At 49.6% G+C, this 17,627-nt stretch overlaps 1 protein-coding gene across 1 annotated transcript in view; it reads left to right on the top strand.

Moving 5' to 3' along the window:
- Positions 1-3,234: 3,234 nt before the first annotated feature.
- Positions 3,235-17,627, top strand: part of LOC137652320 (activating signal cointegrator 1) — a 49,322-nt gene continuing 34,929 nt past the window's right edge. The window contains exon 1 of the mRNA XM_068385657.1: positions 3,235-3,394. The gene's annotated coding sequence lies outside the window, so the exon portion shown is untranslated. The remainder of the gene's footprint in view (positions 3,395-17,627) is intronic.

Raw genomic sequence — 17,627 nt, 5'->3', positions numbered from 1 at the left:
CGCAGGGGCGCATTCTGATGATAGCGGCGAGCGTGCAGCAAGCTGAATAAGCACTCGCGCGCGCGGGCGCACAGGATCACACTGAGCCCGTGAGGATGAAAATGTTGGGCGCCCAGGGGAAATATCCCTTGCGCGCGGGCGTGCATGAGGGCGCACATCCTGAACAGCAACAGGTGGGCGTGCAGGGCGCTCGATGGCACGTAGGTGAAGGGAGGCGTGCTGGCGATCGCCGACGAGCAGGGGAAGAAATTATCTTCCCCTTTGCACCCAGATCCGAAGATTGTGGGCGCACAGGAGAACGTTGGCACACAGGCGAGTGCTGGCGAGTAAGAAAACGCTGGCGCGCAGGCAAGCACTGGCAATTGCTGGCGCGCAGGCAAGCGCTGGCAATTTCTGGCGCGCAGGCAAGCACTGGCGAGCAGGAGATCAGGAGCGAGCATGGCGCGCATCAGGAAGAGGGCGCGCAGTGGCACGCGGGCGGGCAGGAGAGCGTTGGTGCACAGGTGAGTGTTGACGCACACGTGAGCGCTGGCGGGCAGGTGAGCACTGGTGGGCAAGTGAGCGCTGGCGCACAGGAGAGCGCTGGCACACTCTAACAGGCTCTGGAACAGGAGAGCACTTGTGTGCAATTGCGCTCTGGCGCATAGGAGACCGATGCTCACTTGAAGACAGGATTCGTGGGCGCCCACAGCGCATCAGCAGCCAGGAACGGCGACGGTAGATCAGCAAGTCTGGCGGGTGGAAGGTGGGAGAGTCCTTTGCAAGGATGACCTTCCACCGAAGGAGATCGTGAACGATCTGCAGAGAGGTCCAGGGATGTAGCTGGCAGGGTCGGTGATCGACGACGAGGTTCCTCTGCGGCGGACTGCGGGGATGACGAGCCAAAGAGGCGCCTCCTCACACCCTTGTGAGGCGAAGGAAGTCCTCTATGGCGAAGAGGAAGGCGGGTCTTGCGCCTTATACGTCCTCTGGTGTCCGTGGGGTTAGCAAGCTGACCAGCAGTCCTCTGAAGAGGAGTCTCTGTCAGTGAACTCCCCGAAGGGGAAGAATCACCTACAGGAGAGACCGTTGGACTTAGTTCCTCCGTCAAAGGATGTTCGGAGGGGGGAACTAAGCCTTCAGCTACATCAGGAGCAGAGGTTTGACCCAACTCATCAGAAGCCTCTGCCACAACAATGTCGACGATAGACAGAGGATCGACCCCTGCTAAAGTCGGCGACTGTTTAACAGCTGCTCCTAACTTGATCATGTCAAACAAGGCTTTCTTGGAGGGCGAACCCTGAAGCCTCAAGGAATCCCAAAGCTGTAACAAATCATGGTTAGACACATTAACATGAGAATCAATATTCTCCCCCGGTGGAGGAGGAGGAGCTGCCTCGCTATGGGAGGCAACTCCCTCTCCCAAACCCCGAGATCGGTCAACAGAACTGCGGCCTACGCTACCACTCGACAGTTTCTCGGAAGAAACCGATCAAGTGGGAGCCTCGGAGGAGGTTTGGGGCATGGAAGAAGAAGCGTTGGATTTTTCTCCTTTCAAAGAACTCTTCGAAGGAGAAATATCCCTTTTGGACTTCTTCCGGCGCCGGGAAAAACTCTCCCACTGGGAGGTAGACCACTCCCCACACTCACCAAATACATTACTTCTATCACACCGTTGGCCCCTACAGAAAGGACATAAGGTGTGAGAGTCCGTTTCGACCGCTGACATGTAAGTTCCACAACGGCGGTCAGGTAAACCGGGACACTTCCGCATCGCAGAGTCTAACTTCACAAACACTCTGTCGAAGAAAAAGCAAACAAAAGATCAGTTAAATTGCTGTCTAGCACCCTAGCCGAGAGCAAAGTGAACTCAGCACAGGTGTCACACCTGTGCTGAGTTCCCCACCCCTCACATACACGTGAGGTGTGTGTGAGGGGGGGAGGGGTTAGCAAGCTACCCTCCCTACCCCCCGCTAACTAACGGTAAGGTAGTAAACCCTCGTTAAAATTCTAATGGCGCGTCATTTCAGCTACGCCGAAAGTAATTACCCATATTAAATAGCATTGTTTGTATTTCAGTTACGGAACAACTAGTTTTTAAACCAAATGACATATCATGTATATATTATATATAAGGAACAACATAATATATTCAATACTGTGATTTCTAAAATGTCCATCCACAACTACACATTGTAATATATTGGTTTAAATTTCAATAATGATACTACCAAATAACACACCAACTCCCTTCTGTTTAGGTTTGATAAACAGTCTAAAGTAGTACCAAAGTCCAGACCAGTTTCACGAAATTCCTGACATATTTATACTTATTCACAGGCTTTAAATGTTTTAAAGGTTACTCGTGAATGACAGAGTACAAGACAATGATATAGAGGCTGACTCGTTTTTAAAACACTTTGTAGTCAACGAAGATAATTAGATTCAACGTATTATATGCAAAATAATACAATAAAGCATTTTGTTCATACTCCATCTAAATGACCACAACGAAACAGTTGTTCTATGGCTTACCAAATTATCATCTGAAGAAAATTCAGAGTACAAAACAGAGCCGCTAGATTAGTAAAAGGACTACACAATAGGTAAAGAGTTACCCCTGCACTAATTAAATTACACTGGCTGTCGGTAAAAGCGAGAATTGAATACAAACTACTCATACTAACGTTTAAGATACTGAACCAAAATATGTAAAAGAATGCCTGAACAAACTAGAACTAGAAACAAATGTTAACATAAGACACATGAGTGACAAACATAGGCTATCTGAACCAAGAACAAATGGTAAATTTGGTGAAAGGGCTTTTAGCTACTGTGCGCCTAGATATTATAATAAACTGCCAACTGAAATGAAGGACCTTAAGGGAGCAATTGAATTTAAGAAGAAACTAAAGGCATTACTTTTCACAAGATCATATGATTTGGAAGATGCTACAATCAAAGAATTGTATAAGTTATAATGAAAATGTTTCGTTAGATGATTAATATGGACCCACTCGACTTTAGTGGAGGGTTGGAGTTAAACCCAAAACAAGTAAACAAGTAAACAGATATGCGATGTAAATACGGTTCTAAAGGTGAAAACAACTATCATTAATATAAATTCGTGGATTGATATAAGAAGAAAAATAATAAAAACGAAAGTCTAATATTAATTAAATCAATTAAATAAAAGAAAAACAATAAAACTGAAAAAGTAGAGTGCAGGATACCAACACTGAGCAGTTCCACAGGAGAATCTACGTCATTACTACTAACATACCATCACGGCACCTCCTGGCTCCTGTCACTGGCAGTGGAATAGAAAATTCCAGTTATCCAACATTTTATCTTAGTCTACGGTGTCTCTTGTTATCTTCTTTATATTTACCTTGCCTTATCTGTTTATTCCAAGGTGAGTTTGTGTTTTGAATACTACCTAATAGGAATAAGTTAGGTTAAGCCTATATTGCATCACATGTTCCCACAAAACTGAATTCGTGTGAGTCCAGATTAGAGTCCCACAGATGGTAAATATCTACACTAACACCGGCCGTATATAGTACACATAGCGTTATACATGTATTCATTTCCTCCCGAGGCTTTTTTATAGAATCATTCTGTAGGCTAGTACTGTATGTATAATGTGAGGACGGGGCGTATGTATGATAGCGGTCACCTGTATGTATGATGACGGCTGACTAAGAATACAAAAGTGTAAGGGGGGCGTAAGCTATCCTGTTAGGTAAGTAGGGGGTTGTATGTATGATAGCGGCCACCTGCATGAATGATTATGGCTAACCTAGAATATGGCAGTGTGAGGGGGGTCGCAGGGGGGGCATTAGCCCACCCACCCCGTTAGGTAAGTAGGTAAGGACACGGCTTGTAGGTTAGGTTAGGAGAGAAAGTTGTGGTTAGTTGATGTCCAGTTTTAATCCAAAAGGAAGGAACTGGCCGCTGAAATACAAAGGCTCCTAAGTAGATAAGGACATGGCTTGTTGGTTAGGTTAGGGGGGAAAACTTCGTGTACTGTAAATATACAAAAGCTCCATGGGGACAAACATAAAATTTGGGACGTGTGTAGATCATTGGGTCCCCAGGCTTGGTACTTGTCTATAAATTAAGATTGTTCCAACACGGAGTACTTACCTCGAACTACTATCTTAGGAGGATCTGGGATCTCCTTAATCACCGACCAAGAATTTTGCGTAGTTCCCCCTCTCTCCGCTACCTTGTAGGGGCGCTCCGGGGCGGAAGGATACTCGCCCTGGGGTGACCCCGGGTCAACGCGTGAGACCGCGCTTGTTAACTTGCCAGTAAGCGTCTGGTCGCGGCGTAGATTACATCTCGCCGCTCTCTCTCTCTTATCCCGTCCAATCACCTTGTGTACCACGGGATCCTTTGTGTTCTCCATCCCTTGTCCCACGTGTTCCCTTGTGTTTCCGTTGTGTTCCTCACCTTCCCCTTGTGTTCTTGTGTTGCTTGCATGTTCGCTTTTACCATGGAATCAAAGCGTCACTGTCCCGGTCCCCAAGCTGGTAAGTCTTGCAGAGCATGGCTCTCGAGGCCCGAGGTCGACCCGCACACCTTGTGCTCCTCGTGTCGGGGGAATAAGTGTTCCCCGACCTTCACATGTCTTGAGTGCGAGTCTTGGCCGGAGCTGCAATGGACCTTGTTCGCTAGGAAGAAAAAGAAGGCATCCAAGAGATCTCCGAAGAAGTCGGGCCTTGTTCCGCCGCTTACGTCGCCCTCAGTCTAATCAGAGAGGGGTTCTCCTTCACCTTCCCCTACCCAGAGTAGGGGACAAGGTAAGTCCGTTTCGGGGAAACGGGCCATTGCCATTCCCCATGGGTCTGATGTCGGGGAATCTGTGGACAAGGGGCCTTCGTAGACGAGTGGGGGGGGGGGTCTGACAGTTTGGCGGAAGTGTGTTTAGTAGATGACGGCCTGGTGCCCGCAGGACCCGTCTTAGGTGAAGACCCGGTGTGGGGGAAGCCCGAATCAGTTCCTACCCCCCACCCCCGAGCAGTGTTTTTCAGGTTCAGCGGGTTCCAGGGGTGGTCGGAACAAAGAAAGACGACCCACGTGCTTGTCAGACCCCGACTCCATTGTGTGGACAGCACCTAGGACTCCCTTCAGGTCCCCCATGAGGATGGAGGAGGAATTCGACGGGTGGTTCACCTCTTGACCCTCCATCCGCTCACCCCCGGCGCCAACAGCTACGCTTCCGCCGGACTTCATGGAGCCCTCGACCCCGATTTCCGGACCAAGGACCCCAAGGAAGCTTGTCATCGAAACGGACGACAGCAACCTCGTATTCCTCCGACGACTACTCTTCCTACAGCTCCTACTCATCAGACAGTTCCAGTGAATGGGACTCCAGGAGGAAGAGGAAGCCTTGTAGGAAGAGATCAAGCTCCCACGTCAGCCCAACCAGGAAGAGGTCGAAGTCCTCGAGGAGAAGGTACAGGAAGAAATCTTCATTGAGGCAGAGGTATATCACAGTAGTCCAACACCGTCGGGATTCGAGCAAGAAGGTTGCTGCTCCAGTTCCTGCCTTGGTGGCTGCTGGATCCGCTTCCATACCCTTGCACAGTGTCTTTTCGGCTCTGCCCGCTAGTCGGGTGCAGCCGTTGGCACACTTTCAGTTGCCTCGACCTAGTAAGTCGGCGGCTCCACTCATGTGTCGGGAACTCCCGCTGGTTAGACCCAGCAGCTCAACTTCAGTATCTTTCGTCCCAGCGGCCCCGGCCAAGTTTCGGGATGCACCGCTGCCGCGACCAACGACCAGCACCGTACGGATAGCCCCGAGAGGGGTTAGACCCGTGACGGCTACCTCCGCTCCGGCGGCTCTACCCGTGACGGGGGCAGCCACTCCACCACCCATCCAGGAGGGGAGGGATGCCTCCGCGTCCACGGATCCCTCCGTATCCGATGAAACCTCCGACGCGGAGGAGCAGATCGTGGATAAGCTTGTTGGCTCAGACGAGTGCTCCCCGGACAAGGTCTCGTCTTATCGGAAGGTGTTAGTGCTCATCCGACGGCACCATAGGTTAGACGAGCATCAGCCAGCAGCGGAGCAAGCTTGGCTCTCAGGTCTGGGCCGTATGGTTGACAATCCTGTCCAGCAGAAACCGTCCCTGACCCTACCGTTAGCACCCGATGTTGCCCTAAGAATGGAGCATGTGAACCATTTTGTGTCAGGCCCTAAGAATTCGTTGAGGGCACAGGGTTCCTTCAAGCTCCTACCGGGTTTCAAGACCCAGAAGAAATTCTATGTGCTTGACGGTCAACACTCAGGACCTCGCACATTGGAGAAAGCGGTCGCTATCCTGTACAAGGGCAACACGGACGAGCGCAGCCTCAACGCACCGGTGGTCTTCTCACAAGCGGAGGCCGCCATGATGGAGGATACTTTACAAGATATCGTTGATGTCACCTCTTGGCTGGACTGGTGGGCCTGTACGTTGGCAGGGTTTCAGCTTTCACACGACCTTTCAGTCCCTGACAACCAGGCTCTTCTGCAAGAATTAATCTGCTCGGGGGGTAAGGCTATGAAGTTTTTTACCTTTCAGTCCCTTACTCAGACGGCCAACTGGGTCCTGAGGAGAAGGCACACGGTACTGAACAGGTTACCACGTAGGCTCCCCGAGTGGGAAGCAAAGTCCCTGAGGAACTCTCCCATCTGGAGTGAGACGATGTCCCCCCCTTCAAGAGGTGGCGGAGACGATGGAGAGAGTCAACAAAATGAAGAGTACGGTCGAGCCCAGACAGCAGTTACCTAGGCGACCCCTTGTGAGAAGACCTTCGGCAGACGGAGCCTACCCGCCGACGCCCCCGGCTAGGCAGGAGGCTTCCTCCTCTTCCTGGCACCAGTCTCCTCGGCCCTCCAGGAGGGGTGGTGCCCAACCTCAGGCCTCCTTTAGGCCAAAATTCTCCCTAGAAGAAGATAGGGAGGGAGGCCCCCTACACCTTCCCAGGCCTCAGGGGGGGGTGCCTCAAACATTATTGGCAAGCATGGCGGGACAACGGAGCGGACCCGTGGATGGTGGCAGTTCTCAGGGAGGGATACAGGATTCCCTTCCTGTCAGACCCGCCCCCGTTGATCCCCGATCATCGGGCATAGTGGCTGGCGCCCAAGGACTTGGAGAGGAAAGAAGCGCTACAAGCAGAAGTGGAGGCTATGCTGAGCAATGGAGCCCTACAACCCGTGCATGAGCTGTCTCCAGGCTTCTACAGCAGACTCTTCCTGGTGGAGAAGGCGACGGGAGGTTGGAGGCCAGTCATCGACCCCTCGGCGTTGAACAAGTTCATCAAGAAGACCCACTTCAAGATGGACACACCAAAGTCGGTGATGGCAGCCTTGAGAAAAGGGGATTTCATGATGTCCCTGGATCTCAAGGATGCCTACTTTCAGATTCATATTCACGCCTCCAGCAGGAAGTTCTTCAGAGTAAGGTGGGGCTCTCAGACCCTTCAGTTCAGAACCCTCTGCTTCGGCCTGTCGACAGCACCTCAAGTGTTCACGAGAGTCTTCACCCTGGTATCAGCCTGGGCACACAAGCGGGGCATCACGCTGATCAGGTACCTCGACAACTGGTTGTTGCTTTCAGCCTCAGAGGCAGACTTGAGGGATCAAGGCTCCCTCCTGTTGAATTTCTGCAAGGACCTCGGGATTACGGTCAATCTCGAGAAGTCGCAGCTAGTACCCACCACCAGGATGACGTACCTGGGGATGGTCCTAGACTCTCAGCTGACGAGAGTCTTCCCCTCTCAGGAGAGACTGGACAACCTGGACCAGGTGATTCGACCATTCCTAGCGGGCACTCCGGTGAGAGCCAAGGATTGGCAGAGGTTAGTGGGTCACCTGGTCTCGTTGGAGAAATTGGTTCCACAGGGCAGGCTCTAGCTCAGACCGATCAAATGGAACCTGAAGGACCTCTGGTCAGTGGAAGAGTCCCCGCAGAAGATAGTCCCGGTGTCCCCTTCCTTCAAGGACACTCTACTCTGGTGGTCCGACAGGAGACATACTTTGAAGGGAATTCCGTTCGGCTCCCCCCCTCCGGAGATGCTGCTCTTCGGGATCATCAACAGGCTAAGACAGTCCAAGTCCACAAAGATGACTTTGGTAGCGCCCTGGTGGCCGGAGAGAGAGTGGTTCACGGATCTTCAGGACCTGGCCACTCTTCCTCCTTGGCCCTTACCGGCAAGAGAAGACCTGCTAAGTCAGCCTCACTTCCGAAGGGTACACGAAAACCCATAGGGGCTGAGGCTACACGCATGGAGGTTATCAAGCGCCTGTTAAGGAAGGAAGGCTTCTCGGGCAAAAATGTGGACACGATGTCGGGCTATCTGCGGAAGTCCTCAAACGTTGTGTACCAGGCGAAATGGGCAACATTTGTCAAATGGTGTGCCACTCAGAATCTGCGGCCCTTAGACGCTTCAGTCCTCAATATTGCAGACTTCCTAGTGCACTTGAGGGACGACCTTGGAGTCTCCATCCCAGGCATCAAGGGAGTTCGGGCCGCACTGGGCCAGGTTTTCCAGCTCAAGGGCATCAACCTGGGTACCTCGCGCCACATCTCCATGCTCATCAGGAGTTTTGAGCAGTGGTGTGACCCCCGCTCCTCGAGAGTTCCCCAGTGGGATGTAGCCAAGGTCCTCAGGGCCCTCTTGAGGCCTCCTTTCGAGCCACTCAAAGATATTCTGGACAAAGACCTCACCCTCAAAACCATCTTCTTACTAGCTCTGGCCTCGGCTAAACGAGTGAGCGAGCTCCACGGTCTATGCCTCGTGGTCTCTCACTCAAAAGGTTGGAAAGACATGACGTTTAAGTTCTTGCCAGAGTTCGTGGCAAAAACCCAGAACCCTGCAATTGCGTATCCTAGGTTTGAGGAATTCTCCATTCCGGCAATTCCGGGTTGTCCGAACGCGGAATTGCTGTAAAGGTGGACTGCCTAGCCCAAGTGCCTGCCCGTAAGATCTGACCTACCGCCATGTTAGTGTCAAAGGCCAAGGATGTACTGAGACCCCTAAAATCATGGGGTCTCGGGGTACCAGGAACCGTAGAGCCCTCACTCTCATAAGATCTTTTTATAACCTGACGCAGCCAGAAGGATATAGTGTTCTTGGAAACTGCCTTCTTGATTGGACCTGTGGAAACAAACAAACTCTTAACAGCTGGTCTGAGTTTGGACGTTCTGCAGAGATATTTCATGACAGACCTGCTCTTGTGCCCCGTAAGGCGATCGCCAGCATCGTTATCTACGCGCCATCGCGCGCAGTCTCCATCGCGCGCCCTGCACGCCCACCTGTTGCAGTTCAAGATATGCGCGCCCGCGGGAAAGGGATATTTCCCCTGCACGCGCGCCCAACGTGTTCGCCCTTACGGGCTCATCATGATCCTGTGCGCCCTCGGGAATAATCGCCCTCAAGTGTGCGAGTGCTTATTCAGCCTGCTGCACGCTCGCCGCTATCTTCAGAACGTGCCCCTGCGCGCCATCGTTAGCCCACGCGCGCCCTCACCTGCACGCCTATGCGCGCCATCGCTCGCCCGCGCGCCCACATGCACCCTCGCCATCGCCTACGCAAGCCCTCGCCATCGCCTACGCCCGCCCGAGCGCGATTTAGGCGGAATTCCATCGCGCGACCACCAATGCGATCCCATGCATGAGGCTGTGGGACGACGCATGGCTAGGTCACCGTCATCCCCCCTGCCGGCGCAGAACAGCGCGCTTGCCGGAAGGAGGGGTTTCTCCAGATAGGTCCAGGAACTTGCCTTCAGCTTCTTTTCAGGCCGACCCTGCTTTGGTAACTCCTCCTAGGGATTGAACGATCCCCTCCCCTCCAGAGGGAGTTTCTGAGAGCACAGCTGTCAGTCGACAGCCCTGGTTTGGGTCCCTTGTCAGAGCAGTCATACAGGCTTTCAAGCCTGTTCTCTCTGAACTGGGACACAAAGCATTGGCAGTCTCAACTCCCCTGAAGAGGAAGAGAGGAGGAGTGGACGTGGTAACTTCTCCAAGGGCGAAGTTGACTCCTCGGAAGTCTTTGAGGAAGGCACCCTCCCCACCCAGACTTTCTCTCCCTCCCCTTCGGACGAGGATTTCCCGTCTCCAGGGGAGTCCCGTGAGGTGAAGCGTTCCCCCATCGCACCAATGAGGGAAACCGCAGCTCGCGTAGAGAAGTTTTCTCGGGTAGGGGTGGAGAAGAGCCTCCCACCATCACTTTTGGAGTCCTGTATCCCTCCCAGGAGGGAGTCGAAGGACTCCAAGACAGTTCCGAAGCCGTCCTCGAGGATTAGACCAGAGCCAGCCAAGCCTTTGGAGAACGTCCACGAGTGCCCCCGAGAAGAGCCTTCGGGGACAGGAGACTTCGCTGCCAGCCCTTCAGGAGGGGAGCTTCAGGAGTCAGAACACGATTTCTGGCAAGTTCTGACCCTTATGAGGAATCTCAATGGGTTCTCGGATCCAGAGATTCCTCCTTGTGAGGGCAAGGACACGGTCCTGGACCGAGTCTTTGGTACTCAGAAACCCGCTAAGGCCAGTGCGGCTTTGCCTTGGTCCCAAGGGGTTAAGAGTGCCAGAGATAAGGTTGAGGGCCAGCTCTCCGAGCTTGCCTCCTCCAGCTGGTCCAGCACCGGGAACAAACACCTCCCGCCTCCTTGTGTCCATCAGAGGAGGTTCTCCGAGATCATGGAGGAGACTTGTTTAGCTCTTCCTTTGCACCATTCTTTGGAAGAGCTTATCAAGGGAGTCCCTCTTGAGAGTCTCTCCACCTGGCAGGTGGCTTTCTCAGCTACGGAGATCCTCAGCCAGGAGGAGGTAGCGAAGTGTGCCATGCAGGCAACTTCATGGCTGGACATCTGGCTACGGTCTCTAGGCATCCTGCTACGATCCGAGGACCTGTCCAAGAAAAGTACCAGGAAGGTCATGGAGACATTTCTACTCTCAGGCACTTGTACCATTGAGTTTCTAGCCCACCAAGTCTTGAACTTGTGGGCTAACATCATCTTGAAGCGTTGAGATGCGGTGTCTGAGAGGTTCCACCAGAAAGTCCCCAACACCGAGATAAGCAGGCTCAGACATTCTTCCATCTTGGGGAGAAATCTGTTTGAGCCTAAGGACGTGGAGCAGGCACCTGAGAGGTGAAGGAAGTCCAACCAGGACTCTCTCCTGCAGAGGGCTTTAACATCTAAGCCCTATAAACCTCCAGCAACCCAGCAGCCACGTCCTACCAAGACGACGAAACCGGTAACGGCAGCGAAGGCAATGGTGTCAAAGCCCTTCCATGTCAAAGACAAGAAAGGCAAAAAGTCTTCCAGGGGAGGAAAAAATCCTAGGGGGAGTGGCCGAGGCCGCGAACGCTAGGATTGGCAGTCCCCCTGCATGTCCACCAGTAGGGAGATGCCTGCAAAGTTGCGCAAGCAGGTGGCAGCAACTCGGGGCCGATTCCTGGACGATTTCCGTAATCAGTCAAGGATATCGCGTCCCGTTCATAACATCTCTACCTCCCCTGACACCTGATCCAGTGTCGTTGAGCTCCCTTGCTTTGGGATCGGCAAGGGGGCAAGCCCTTTGGGCAGTTGTCGAGACCATGTTGAAGAAGGGCGCTCTCCAAGAGGTCGTCGACGGGTCCCCAGTCTTCTTCAGTCCACTCTTTCTTGTAAAGAAGGCGTCTGGAGGCTGGAGACCAGTCATCGACCTCTCAACTCTGAACAGGTTTGTCAAGCAGACCCCGTTCAGCATGGAGACGGCAGACACGGTCAGACTTGCAGTGAGACCTCAAGACTTCATGTGTACACTGGATCTGAAGGACGCGTACTTCCAGATCCGAGTCCATCCGTCTTCAAGGAAGTACTTAAGATTCTGCCTAGACAACAAGATCTACCAGTTCAAGGTGCTGTGTGTCGGTCTCTCCACAGCACTTCAGGTTTTCACCAGAGTGTTCACCCTGATCGTGGGCACACAGGATCGGCATCCATCTCCTCCGTTATCTGGACGACTGGCTGATCCTAGCAGACTCGGAGTCAGCCCTTCTTCGACACCGAGACGAACTTCTGAGACTTTGCCAAGATCTGGGGATCCTGGTAAATCTCGAGAAGTCCTCTCTGCTACCTACTCAAAGACTTGTATATCTAGGCATGATAATAGACACCAATCTCCACAAAGGCTTCCCATCAGACGACAGGATAGCAAGACTGAGGAGGGTCGTGAGTCCTTTCCTCAGACGAGAGGAACTCCCAGCCCAATTGTGGTTACGTCTCCTCGGTCACCTCTCATCCCTGGCCCGTCTAGTTCCCAACGGTCGCCTCAGAATGAGATCTCTGCAATGGCGACTCAAGTCCCGGTGGAATCAAGGACACGATTCCCCGGACGTCATGATCCCAATGGGTCCTGCGGAACGGACGGACCTTCAGTGGTGGGTGACAGACGAGAACCTACGAAAGGGAGTGGATCTTCTTGTCCTCCCCCCGGATTTGATGCTGTTTTCGGACGCTTCAAAGAAAGGGTGGGGGGCCAACGTTCTGCACCACAGGACCTCAGGCCTGTGATTAGAATCAGAAAAGTGCCTACATATAAATCTGCTAGAAATGAAGGCCGTATTCCTGGCTCTTCAACAGTTCCAACAATACCTGGCGGGTCATTCTGTGGTGGTGATGAGCGATAACACCACAGTAGTGGTTTACATCAACAAGCAGGGAGGTACCTTATCAGAGCAGCTATCCCATCTTGCAGTAGAGATACTGAGATGGACCGAAGTCCACTCGATTCCACTATCGTCTCGCTTCATTCCAGGCAAGAGGACTGTGCTCGCCGACAGTCTGAGCAGAGCGTCTCAGATAGTGAGTACCGAGTGGTCTTTGGATCATCTAGTAGCCAACAATGTCCTGACTTTGTGGGGTTCCCCGACTGTGGATCTGTTCGCTACAGCGTTGAACTTCAAGCTTCCCCTGTACTGCTCCCCAGTCCCGGATCTCAAGGCACTCTGGCAAGATGCCTTTCAACAACGGTGGGACAACATCGACGTTTACGCCTTTCCCCCGTTCTGTCTGATGAGGAGGGTACTCAACAAGACCAGAATATCGGTCAATCTCTCGATGACCCTAATAGCTCCACTATGGCATCATGCGGAATAGTTTCTGGACCTTCTGCACCTCTTAACGCAACTTCCGAGAGAACTCCCTCCATGACACGAGTTACCCAAACAACCACACACCAACATCTTTCACAAAGCCGTAGCTTCGCTTCGACTTCACGCCTGGAGACTATCCAGCATCTTCGCCTGGAGACTATCCAGCATCTCCTCGCAGAGAGAGGTTTTCCGCAACAAGTTGCGAATAGGATGTCTGGACACCTGCGAAGGTCATCCGCAGGGGTCTACCAGGCAAAGTGGAGAGTTTTCTGTGGTTGAGTTTGCTGTGGTTGGTGTCGTGGAAGGGGTATCTCTCCACTCGATGCCACTATTCCAGCAATAGCGGAGTTCTTCGTGTATTTGCGAGAAGAAATGTGCCTTTCAGTCTCGGCAGTGAAAGGCTATCGCTCAGCCTTAAGTCTAGTCTTCAGGCTCAAAGGAGTGGACATTTCTTCTTCGCTGGAACTTTCCCTACTCATACGAAGTTATGAACTTACCTGCACTCAGTCGGAAGTGAGACCTCCTCCATGGAACGTGGTTCGAGTTCTCAGGTCTCTTAAGAGACCTCCATACGAACCATTACGCCAGGCTTCAGATCGCCACCTACCTTGGAAGACGGTGTTCCTACTAGCTTTGGCCTCGGCCAAGCGAGTCAGTGAACTTCATGATCTCTCGTATGACATCGTCCATTCAAGGGGATGGGGGGAGGTAACGTTCAGATTCGTCCCTGAGTTTGTTGCTAAGACTCAGAATCCGGGAGTGCCGGACCCAAGGTTCGACTTTTTCCAGGTTTCGAGTCTTCGTTCTGTAACAGATGATCCAGACCATCTCCTACTGTGCCCAGTAAGGAGTCTGAGGCTGTATCTTAAAAGAAGGGCAGCAGTTCATCCCCAAGTGCAGGCATTGTTTGTGAGCACTGGGAAGACGAAGAGGAGGGTTACCAAGAATACCATCTCAGCTTGGATTCGGAAGGTAATACATCTATCCCTGAATCCTGACTCTCCTCCATCACGACGCCCTAGAGCACATGATGTCAGGGGTGTAGCTACGTCCCTGGCCTTCAAAAAGAACTTCTCAGTGACACAGGTTCTACAAGTAGGGGTGTGGAAGCGTCAGATGATCTTCACAGCCCACTACCTGCAAGACGTGACCCACAGGAGACTCTATACATTCTCTATCGGTCCTGTGGTGGCTGTACAACAGCTGGTTTAAACCTCAGGCTCCTTAATGGACAAGTAGCAGAGGGTTGAGGGCATTGTTACCCGGTCTTAGCCAGTATGAATGAAAAGGTATGTCTGGCCCTTATTCTTTTCTTCATCCTCCCTTCTCTTGGGGAAAGCAGCATCCTGGGTTCTCTGCACAGGTAACTTTAAACCACTGCAGGTAAACCATGTTTCCTTGTGTTCCTAGTATCAAGTTAATACTGTCACGTCCCCATACCCTGACGAGGTGGTATTGGGAGAGTCCTAGCCTAAAGTTTCCATCTAAAGGACTTCAGGTCAACTTCCTAGGACGAGTCACTCTTCAAACCTTCACACACAGCTTACGTAGGCCGCAGCCCTTGCATAGCAAGGTGATAGCGAGGTGCAGGGACTCCTTATTGTTGAGTGCTGACACACTCAGATATTGAGTCCCAGGGCAAAGCCAAAAGCCAGTACTGGCTGGGACTTACCACCATTCCTAAGGGTTGAGTCACCTATATTGAATAGCGTAGTTTGTATTTCAGTTACGGAACAAATAATAAATTCGTAGATAATTTGTATTTTTCCTAACTACTGTATACAAACCTTAGCTATTTAATGAAACTTGCCTGCCAGCCCTATCCCCCGGGAAGTCCTACCTCTGAGCAAAGTGAATTCAGCACAGGTGTGTGTGTGTGTGGGGGGGGGATGGGGGGGGGGGGGGGTAGCAAGCTACCCTCCCTACCCCCCGCTAACTAGCGGTGGGGTAGTAAACCCTCGTTAAAATTCTAATGGCTCGTCATTTCAGCTACGCCGAAAGTAATTACCCATATTAAATAGCTAAGGTTTGTATAGTTAGGAAAAATACAAATTATCTACGAATTTGTCATATTTGATTCAACCTCCCACAAGCACTGGAATCACTTTCTTATGTGTATTTGTTATAGAAGAATAATCTCCCCTTTAAAATATATTTTTCTAATTTTCTTTTTTTCCATAGTTTCAAGTGTTGGCTGCCATTTGCAATGCCAGACATATTTTCATGCCTGAAAAGCCATATTTCACCAAGCTACTAAAATTCCCTAACTGACATAACTTAAGATGCAATGTCCTTACCTGTAAGGGGGTGGGAGAGCCATGTCCCTCTGTGACCCACATTTTTACCTTGACCTTAGTGTATTATCTTGTTGTTTGAAAGCGCGAATCCAAGGTTATGTACTATAATCCTATCGTCCCAGGTGTGGTTGAGGAAGTGACAAAAGCTGTTTTCCATGGCTGTGAATTGGTTTTTTTTCTGGAAAGGAATAAAAGTGCATTTATAATCAGAAACTGTAGGAATGTTTAAATAATAAATTCTTGTGGCACCTGGATGTTTTTTCTTTAACATAGAGTAACTAACACAGTTTGTGTACTTAACAGAATTTATGATTAGACAACAATTTATCATTAACTTTTATTGTTTTAAACAAATAGAAATGACCATAGAATAGGTGTGTTTATAAGTTGGGCACAAAAACATTCTACCGAATTAAGAGATAAAAGAACTATATAAAAGTGAAAATAGGATCGGTGCCACAATGAAAATTAGGAGATAGGCCAAATCAAAACAAAAAAAGTCATCTGATAAGGAAGAAGTAACTGGTTAAACATGTAGACAAAGATTGTTATAGCAGTGCAGTTATAATGATAAGAGGGAATTGAAATCATTTTTTTCCCCAAGTTATGTATAAAAAAAAATCTTCAAAAAAAAAGTTATCGAGAGGTTCTGAATATGGTGCAAATTTCATTGTATATCTGAGCAGTGTTAGTGTTAATGTATGCCCTACCGTTATGCTAAATGGTCCTGGAGAAGATCTAGCATTGTGCTTATTTTCCTTTGAGTTTGGGTCAGACTCCCAGAACTTAAGCCTACTTTTGGTGCTTTCCCTAAAATACTGTTAAATTATAAATATTTAACTTAGCCGGTGAATATATAATAGCTGCAACTCTGCGGCTCGACAGAAAACACACTAAAAAAACTCGCGAGCGATCGCTATGAAGGTTGCGGGTGTGCCCACCAGCGCCAACTGTCGGCCAGATACCACTCTTGTATGTAAACAAAACCTTCAATTCTTCTCTGTCGACGTTGACGACAAGACGTATCAATACTCGCTGTAGAACCTGGAGTTTTCTCAACATATTTGGTGAAGTACTTCATTTTGGTTTGAGCTTTCGCAGTGCAGGTGTTTTATCTTCATCTTAAATCTTGAACTCATTTTTGGATAGATTTAATTTTTGATGACAAAGAGAGTATGGACTTTCTTTGACTTTTAAATGGCCGACCCTTCCCTTAGACGGAAGTGTGTTTAGGCTTTTAGCAATTATCTTATCACGTTATAAATTAATTATAGATTTTCCTCTATATATTTTATATCTCAACCGCCTTTATTAGGCCTCTTCGATTAGCTTTCCATTTATAATAAACATCAAAATAAAATTTTAATGATTTGTTTATATGCAACCTTTCCTGAGAGTAGGCGGTCCTAACTTGGAAACCGAAGTTAAACAATGTTGAGCCTTTTCAATCGTAAATAGCTTTTAAAGAGCTAATGATTTAAAACTTATTAAATGAATATTTTTAATAGATATTTTTCAATATTAAACTTACCAGATAATCATGTAGCTGTCAACTCCGTTGCCAGCTACATGATTATCGGGTGAGTATATTCAAAAATTTATTTTACTAATGAAAATAACATTTTATGAAAGATTTTCTTTGAATAGTCTTCGTACTGTTTCAAAGATGAACTAACGTTTAGTTTATTTATGCTACGCAGTTTGCGCTCTATCGTTACGATAGAGAGAGAGAGTATCACGGTTTCACTTTGCAGAAAGAGTAAATCGATTCTGACGTTTTGTTCATTCTTCTTTCAAAGCTTAAATGTTTTAAATTCTATTTTAAAGGAACTTTTTAATTGAAAAACCTTTCAGTTTTTTTTTTCCTTTGGTCAAATAACCTGTTTTTTTGACGAAACGTAAGTGGGCTCTTCTCTTAGGTGCGAAATCAAGAGAGAGAGAGAGAGAGAGAGAGAGATAGAGACGGAGGGAGAGAGAGGAGAGAAAACGTTCCGTTCTTTATCTCGTCCCAAGCGGGTAACGTTGTTCTCGAGTTACTCTCGTCCCTAGTCTCTATACGGGGAGAAAGGATAAAACGTTTTTAGTTTTTTATTCTCGTCCCAAGGCAATGTACGGTGAGAGATTGAAAACGTAGTTTTGAATGAAATAGTGTTTAGTCTCTTCCCCAGCCACTGAATTTTTTATCTTAAAATATGTTTACTGTTTTTTGCTGGTATTAAT

The sequence above is a fragment of the Palaemon carinicauda genome, chromosome 13, assembly GCF_036898095.1.
Source record: "Palaemon carinicauda isolate YSFRI2023 chromosome 13, ASM3689809v2, whole genome shotgun sequence".
NCBI classification, from domain to species: Eukaryota; Metazoa; Arthropoda; class Malacostraca; order Decapoda; family Palaemonidae; genus Palaemon; species Palaemon carinicauda.
This window is presented reverse-complemented; position numbering and strand designations above follow the sequence as displayed.